This window comes from Garra rufa, chromosome 1, assembly GCF_049309525.1.
Source record: "Garra rufa chromosome 1, GarRuf1.0, whole genome shotgun sequence".
Lineage (NCBI taxonomy): Eukaryota > Metazoa > Chordata > Actinopteri > Cypriniformes > Cyprinidae > Garra > Garra rufa.
Genome location: NC_133361.1, coordinates 25637438 through 25646659, shown reverse-complemented (window position 1 = coordinate 25646659; position 9222 = coordinate 25637438). Strand labels below are relative to the sequence as shown.

Sequence of the window (9222 nt, the reverse complement as noted above, 5' to 3'; positions counted from 1 at the left end):
CACCTTCTGGACACCCAGGTAGCAGACAGACCCTCTCGCTCATCCAATCTTGTTACTGGTGGTCCGGTATGAACCGGGATGTCACCAGGTATGTCCAAAGCTGCTCAGTCTGTGCTTCCACTAACACTCCTCATCTGCCCACAGGAAAGCTGGTGCCACTACCCATTCCACAAAGACCATGGTCCCATCTCGGGGTAGACTTTGTGATGGATCTCCCAGACTAAGAAGGTAACACCTGCGTGCAAGTTTATCCCCTTGTCAGGCCTACCTACGGCAATGGACACCGCCGAGCTACTATTCCAGCACGTATTCTGTCACTTCTGTCTCCCCGAGGAGATCGTGTCGGACCGGGGTCCACAGTTCATTTCCCATGTCTGGAAAGCATTCTTCAAATCACTTGGTGTCTCTGTCAATCTCTCCTCAGGATATCACCCTCAAACCAACGGCCAGACTGAGAGGAAGATCCAAGAGCTTGGACGTTACCTCCGGTCATACTGTTCTGTTCTATGGTTTGGTTGTCTACGAGGGACATTAGGCTGAGGTTACCTTGTCGGAAGCTAAGTCCCTGCTACATCGGTCCATTCGAGGTCCTGAGGCAGATCAACAAAGTGACACATCAGCTTCAGCTCCCACCCAGGTACAGAATCCATCCCACATTTCACGTTTCTCTCCTTAAACCCTATTTTCCCTCTGCCACAGAGAACCCCGGAGCTGAAGCTGAGCCTCCTCCTCCTGAGATCCCGGATCAACCCTCTGTCCACACCGTACGAGAGATCCCGGATTCCCAACGTTGAGGTAGTCGCCTGGAATACCTTATCGACTGGGAGGGGTACAGACCAGAGGAAAGATCTTGGGTGGCCAGAGATGATATCCTCGATCCACAACTTCTGACGGACTTCCATCAGAGCCACCCAGAGTGTCCTGCCTCTCGTGGTTGAGGTTGCCCTCGACGTCGGAGAGGGGCGTCGGGAGCCACCCCTGGAGGAGGGGGTAAGGTCAGTCCTACCACAGCCAGATCCACAAACCACACCCCCTGAAGACACACACACGTTCTCAGTCACATGACTTTTGATTGCACACCTGATTCCACTTACCACACCTCTATAAATACCTGGACTGTTCAATTCACCGGTGTCTGGTCTACAGATTACATCCCTAGCGATCGCTGTATCTCCATGACTGCTTTGGACTCTGTGTTTCCCCGTCATCTCTGTTGGATCTACTTATCTGTGCAATTGAACTTCTCAGATAAGAATACTCACCTCAAAACCTGCTACATATTACTTACTGTTCTGTCAATAAACTTACCTTTTATGTTTTATACTTACCTCCGTCTCTGCCTCCATGTATGCTGTGACAATATGTGTATATATATATTTACAAAAAATATATATTTTATGGTTGTAAATGCTGGATTTTTTTGCCATATTGCCCAGCGCTATCTCATTATTGGCTATATTCAAAATATGCCATGTTATGATGTTTCACATCCTATAAATATTACAGTCTGCAGTATACAGTGTGTACTGTATAATTATTCAGTAAGCTACTGTTTCACTCCATTGTGTTGTTACAGATGTGTGTTGCTTTGTTCAGCATATATATAAAACCATCTGTTCTTTTTGTTCCTGCTCTTTTTGTTCATGGCTCTCGTGTGTATTTCATTCTGAGTGGTTTGTATCTGTGATTTGTTCCCTTGCTCACTGAATATCTGCCTGTGTGTTTTGATTATGGTATTGGATTACCTTCATTACTCGGATGGATTCTGATTCCAATATTATGTTTGTGATTTAGAACGCGGACTAAAACACTGTATTTGGATCCTTCAGACTGATTACATCTTGTGTTGTTCCCCTCCGTTGAAAAATGAAGAAAACCTGAATAATTATGAGCCCCAGAGAAATGCTTGACCTTTGATTCCTGACTCACCAAATACTCAGGGTATAATTAGGAGATAAAAAATTATAGCGCAGCAACCATGTCATCTTAATCCCAAATGGCCGTCATAAATTATTCTCTCTTAATGATTAAAAACTATTAAAAACACATTTTTCTCTCATATCATAGTTATCATCCGATTATGCAGCAAATGACACAAATAATATTTAAAATGACACGAAATGAAGACTCCACATTCATCCTTATTTGCTGATGTCAGATATCTTTATTATTTTACATAGTTGAGTGTAGAGTTCCTCTATTTTTAGCTAAATAAATATTTACTCCTGACGCTAAAGCATCCCAGCTGTATTAACTTAAGGGTATTTGTTTACGTACCAGCTATAAGACAGATGGCTTTATATCCATGGTGGAGAAAATCTGTATTTACACACTCTCACTTAGGTTTAGGCCTCAATATATTACACTCTTAAAGAAAAACAATCCACCACAATTTGGAAAATAAAATCTAGCCTGTCTACTGCAGATCATATAAAACATAATTCAATATTATAAATTAGATTTTTGCACGAGAAAAACTGTTAATGATAAATGCAAAGTTTTGAAACCCTAATACATAATTAAGGTGGATGCCACATCCAATTATATGACTGCTTCCAATTTTATAAAAGAAACAAATGATGCTAATGAACATTTCCTACTGGTCTATTGCAACTGCAGCTATTTTACGTTCTCAAATGTCTTATTAGAGCTGCTTTACAGCATAATTTGGATTTGCCTCATATTTGATCAAGTTTGCATCACTAATTCTGTTTCTTTCCTGTTTAGTAGTGTGCAAATGTTGTATAAAGCTCTATATAAACAAATGTGATTTGGTTTAGAGAGACAATATTAATACACCAAGTGGCAGTATTTTAGGTCCGTGTACGTTTTATTCATTTCATTTTCAATTTGAAACGAAATAAGCAGAAATAAGAAAACGGCTCATTAATTCGTTTTTTCATTTGTTCACAAAACGAAAAAAACAAGATTTCGGCTCGATTTTTCATTTTTTGATTCACGGGTAGAAAACGGATAAACGACTTCAAAATTCGTTTTCCACATGTGGGCGGTCGCCAGACGCCCCTTTACGCCGATTGGTGAACCGAATCTGGACCGGTGACGCCTTCCATTGTTCGTTCAACAAAATAAAAGACTATTATTTATTTATTTTCATTCTTTATTTTCATTCTAATTGCAGTCTTTAAAACAACGAACATACAAGGGCAATAACATTAATTGCATCAAAATATAATAAAATAAGACACTTAAAAATAATAAAATATAAAAAGCAATAAGAAAATCACATGTGCATATGTGTACAAATAGTTACAAATTATTCAAATAAAACATTTTAAGCTTTCAAATAATTTAAAGCTTGTGTCATGTTGTTTATTGTAAGATGTAAAAATAAGATTTTTTTTTCAGTAAAATTACGGCTTTCTTCTGTTCAACCTAACTCGTTTCACAGAAATATTTATTTCATAGCTATTAATCTGCACCCTGCATGTTTTATTTTGCTGTATGGTTTATAATCTGAGAATCTGAGAATTACCGATGGTAAGTGCAAATACTGTAATGCAAATTTACGTAAAGAGGGTGGAGAATTAAATTTTTATTGTATATCATAGCCACGGGAACGTTTCATTTAGCCAGGATTTAAGTTATTATAAGTGCACAGCCTTGATGCTTAAATAAAATGTTGATATTAGCTAGACAAAAAAAAAATTGGTGCAAAGTCGGTGTTTCACGGTGTTCGGCCATCCACCGATTAAATTAATTGTCAACCCCCCCACCTTTCGTTTTTTATAAAAATGTTATAAAGAAATATTTTTTTATAGAAATAATATCAATGTAGTTATACAATACAATTATCCGCTTCATACAGCACGAGCAATAGCGCAAGACGAGTGGTTCAGAGAGATGATTGACACGACGATTAAGATAGATAGATAGATAGATAGATAGATAGATAGATAGATAGATAGATAGATAGATAGATAGATAGATAGATAGATAGATAGATAGATACAGTGTTATAAATTTGGTTGTCAAGTAAGATTTTTTTTTATTGTAGATTAAAAAATGTACTAATTTGGTGATCCAGTGTAAATATAATACAGTATAAAATTACAGTTTTTTTTTTTTTTTTTAACTCTAATATTTTATTTCCCTGGGATAAATAAAATGTTCCTGTGGCTATATACCTACATGCACCTATATATTTTTTTCTTATTTAACAAAAGTTCACTTTGCGCTCTTGTGCTCCTGCCGCCGCTATGGTCCTGTCAATCATCTCGCTGTTGCTCCTGATGTATTTGAAGCAGACGATTGTCTGTTGTCCCGCTGAACTACCTTGATATTATTTCTATAAAAATTATTTCTATATAATATTTTAATAAAAAATGACTGTGGGGCAGTAATTTAATCGCTAAATGTCCGAACACCGTGAAAAGTGACTTTTTAAACCGTTTTTTTTTTTTTTTTTTATATCTAGCTGACATCAACATTTAACTTAACCATCAAGGCTGTGCACACTTATAGTAACTTAAATCCTGGCGAAATGAAACGTTCATGTGGCTGATATACAGTGCAGTAAAAAATTAAATTCTCCACCCTCGGTACCTTATGTAAATTTGCATTACAGTATTTGCACTTATCATCGCTTGTCCAAACTGAGCATGTCTAAAAGAAAAGTTATGACTGCTGTGCATTTACACACTTGACTGAACACTAATCTGTTCTTCTTTGCGCTGTCTGTACCGCAGATACTTAGTTTGAAAATCATTCAGCAAAATAAAACATGCTGGATGCAGATTAATATTTGTGAAATAAATATTTGTGAAACGAGTTAGGTTGAACACAAGAAAGCCCAGTCAGAGGACTATCATCTTGTTGACTCTCATTTTAATAGAAACAGCCAGGTATGCAATCCTTAAAAGAATCAAGAAATAACGCGACACAAGCTGTAAATTATTTTAAAGCCGTAAATCTATTGTTTCAATAATTTACACTATTTGTATGTCTTGTGTACATGTGATTTTCTAATTGCTTTTCCAATTATTATTATTACAATATTTTTAGTTATATTGTATTATATTTTGATGTGATTAATGTTATTGCACTTGTGTGTTTGTTGTTTTAAAGACTGCAAAAGAATGAAAATAAATAAATAATAGTCTTTTATTTTGTTGAACGAACAATGGATGGCGTCACCGGTCCAGATTCGGTTGACCAATCGGCATAAAGGGGCGTCTGGCTACCGCCCACATGTGGAAAATGAATTTTGAAGTCGTTTATCCGTTTTCTACCCTTGAATCAAAAAACGAAAAATCGAGCCGAAATCTCGTTTTTTCGTTTTGTGAACAAATGAATAAACGAATAAATGAGCCGTTTTCTTATTTCTGCTTATTTCGTTTCAAATTGAAAATGAAATGAATAAAACGTACACGGACCATTTTACAGTATGTTCACACTCATGTTTGGTTCGATTTAAAACGAACTCTTGTGCAATTGCTCTGTTTTAGTGCGGTTCAAATTAAATATGAATGCAACATGGACCAAAGACTTCTAAACGAACCAAAAACAGGAAGTAATGACAAGATGCGACGCTATGCAACATGATTTTATGCAGGGAACAAGCGATGTATCCAAATGTATCGATGTATCGTTCGGTGAGTTCCGCCACAAAATATACATCACCGAACCAATCCGATTGTGAACGTATCACTTTGTTTTCAGGTTCGGTATCTTTAGGCTCGCTGTCAAAAAATGCCAGTGTGAACGCTAAGTGGACCAGGAGCAAATTTATAATTTTCCTTTTTGGTCCGGACAAAATGAACTACAAGTGTGAACACAGTATGCTATCAGTACTGAATTAAACATACTTTTTATTTACAAGTTATACATTGCAATTGACGTTTCCTATTTGAAATGGAAATTTTAGTCCGTTCCTTGTGGGATTACCTTATCTGTGAATGATAAATGCAGTGCTGCATACTATTTGGAACAGCTTTGGGATTTGTATTGGGGTAGAGCTTATAAATGTTGCAGATCGCTAGGTTTTTGGAACAGAGCAAATGTCTTTGTTTCCCTTTTAATTTGAGAAGGCCACCACTGGATGAGAGATCTGGAATGGATGGTCCATGGACGACTGTGTTCTGCAAAAGAAAGAAAAACAATAAATGGATGACAAATTTCAGCAAGTCACCTTCACATAATCTGAAATAACAGGGAAGCTATAATATAATAATATAGGAGACAGCAGAGCACAGACAGCTATGTTTGCTATGTTAACAAGATATACGCTGTGGGCTTTTGAAATGCATTTGGGTTTTTAGTCTAATATAAATTCATGTTGCTGTTCTACTTTAATCATGTTTACACACACACACACACACACACACACACACACACACACACACACACACACACACACACACACACACACACACACACACACACACACACACACACACACACACACACACACAAACAGACTTTAGGCACATGGAACACTATTTTATCCTACACTTGGGACACAAACACACTGTTTATTTATTTATTCAAAGGCTCACTGAGTTCTACAGCTATTATTTGTGTATTAGTAGACCTTATATTCAGACCGATGGCTCAATCACAATTAATTTTGTTTTACTAAAGTATAAAGATAAACAAAGAAAGTCATTTAAAGTTCAATTTGATGGGAACAGCAGCAAAGTAAAAGTTTTTTTTTTTATTATTATTATTTTATTTTATTATATTACAATTTTTTAAAATATTTTTTAGGAAGCCACTGCCTGTCTTGCCTTCTATTTACCATTCAAACTTTTGGGGTGTGTTTTTATTAATATCATTATTATTATTTTATTGTATTTTTATATGAGGAGACACTGACTGTCTTGTCTCTAGGCAAATACCTAATATTCATTATTCAAAAGTTCTGGGGTCAGTTTTTATTTATTTATTTATTTATTTTTATTTATTTTTTATTTACTTATTTATTTTAATTATTTAGTTAATTATTACTATTAGATTTTTTTTTTTTTTTTTTGAGAAGCCACTGCCTGTTTGGCCTCTAGGCAAATGCTACTATTTACCAGTTATGGTAAATGCTAGTAGTCATTTATTTTTATTTTTATTTGTTTTCTCCCCATTTTCAACTTATTTATTTCCTTTATTATTATTTCCTTTTTTTAAGTACCCACGGCCTATCACTGCCTCTAGGCAAATGCTAACTATTTACTATTCCAATACCATTACCAAGTTTGTACTTATATATTATATACTTATATATATATATATAATGTTTTTTTTTTTTTTTTGAGGAGGAGCCACTGCCTGTCTTGCCTCTAGGGAAATGCCTACTATTTACCATTCCAAAGTTTGGGGTCAGTTTTTATGTTTTACATTCTTCATTTTATTTCTTCCATTTTATTTATCACATGATCATTCAAAAATCACTCTAATTTGCTGCTTAAGACACATTTGTGATTATTATAACTATGATGCATTTTATACAATATTATTTGATAAAACTGTATTCAAATCTTTTGTAGCATTTTAAATGTCTTTACTGGCACTTTTGATCAATTTAATGTCCCTGCTGAATAAAAGTATCCCAAAAGTAAACCCAAACTTTTGAATGGTAGTATAAATGCATATAAATTCATCATTCTGGGTACTTACAGACAAACATTCGAATACACATGCCACACATGGCAACCACGCTGGCGATGTTTAGAGCTCTGCCGCACTCCGGACTCATCAGACAGTTCTTGGTGCTCATGCAGCACCTGCAGCAAGCGCCCTGTCTGTTATCAGCCGAGCGGCTCTGCCTAGTGTTGCTCGTGTGCTGCTCGGTAATAACTTCTTCATAGGCTGGTGGTGGTTTCTTGTAATCCTCCTCCATGGCTAGTCTCAGGCCTGAGGGGGGATGAGACAGTTACGCCGTGACTCACGGATGGACAGAATCAATCGATTGTAATTATGTTCCAGTATCTGAGAACAGCCTTTCATCGTCATTTACTGATATGGAAATAAATCAATTCTCTATGGATCACGTAGGCTTTATCTAAACTGTGTTAACATAGAGAATGCACAAGTTGGAATGTTGTTTTGAACCTTCACTGACAGTTTGCTAAAAATGCGACGGTTCTCATTGCTTTTGTACATTCGGTGCAGATTTGAACGGGTGCAACGAGTGACATAGTTGTGAGATGAACGTGTCAGTATTAAGCTCAGCCCTTCTATAGCAGAGCTCAAGGGCAAAATGCCAGCAAAATCATTCAAAACAAGCACTGAGTTCCTCCTAGTCATCTGTTCCTCTTTCACAGACTCAGAGCTTAAAGCTGCTAAAGAAGTAAAACGGAGGATGCTTTTATTACACCCAACTTTTCACACTAAAAAAAAAATCAGTTCCAATCAAATAATTTACCCAAGGACAAGGCTGCAGGCGATGGATATGTTTCAAATTACTCAAATTACCAGCGAACTGCCATTTCAATTTAATGTACCTTTGTCAAGTGCCTTCAGATGTTTAAAGTCTTCTTTTCTTTCTTTAATCTTCCTCTCTTCTCCAGTCCCACTTCTGTGTTTTTTTTTCATGAAATTGAGAAGAAATTAAAATCCTCAATCACTGCACTGCCACAGAAAGGAGAAAAGAGCACAGAAACGACATTCACTGCTTCTCAGACGATCTTGTTTACCTCTTTTGTAGCTCTTGTCCTCGTAAAAGTCACCGTGAAAAGTCAATTTCAGTAAGTTCTTTCAAAAGTGTCCAAGTTGTCTTTCTCGTGATGTTGACAGGGCTGGTCTGACGTAAAGTCTGGGTGGACTCCTAAATATAAATACCGTACCTCTGTGACGGCGCGTTCCACAGGGTGTGCAAATCAAGTTTTTCCTGCCTGTCCTGAGCCAGTCATCCTGGAGCATACCACGTCAAGCAAGGCTTTTTGTTATTTTGCATGATTGCACAAGTGTTTTCACTTTTGAATAGATCCTCTAGATACATTCAACAGATGACGCTTGTATAGTTCACAGAATCAGTTGTATTTGGTGCTTCAATATATACAGTAGTGTGCATTACAGTGTATACACATTATATGCATGGGCTCAATTACAGAGGTAGCAAATGATCAACAGACAAACTGCAAATGCACTTTGTTTATGTTTTTCAGTCTCTTGCTATACAAAGAATGGCATCGTTAAGAGAGGATCATGTCTTCATCCAACTTATCCGTTTCAATTACGTTCATCAGATGATCTAAATCATCTGGCCTTCTT

The 9222-nt window shown here is 36.5% G+C and overlaps 1 long non-coding RNA gene across 1 annotated transcript; it reads right to left on the bottom strand.

The window, feature by feature from the left end:
* Positions 1 to 2141: 2141 nt before the first annotated feature.
* On the bottom strand, positions 2142 to 8800 carry LOC141344499 (uncharacterized). Its single transcript, XR_012356813.1, has 4 exons — positions 8646 to 8800; positions 8454 to 8527; positions 7627 to 7863; positions 2142 to 6098 (listed from the first exon to the last, which is right to left on the bottom strand). It is a non-coding gene; the product is annotated as an uncharacterized lncRNA (long non-coding RNA).
* Between the last annotated feature and the right edge of the window lie 422 nt (positions 8801 to 9222).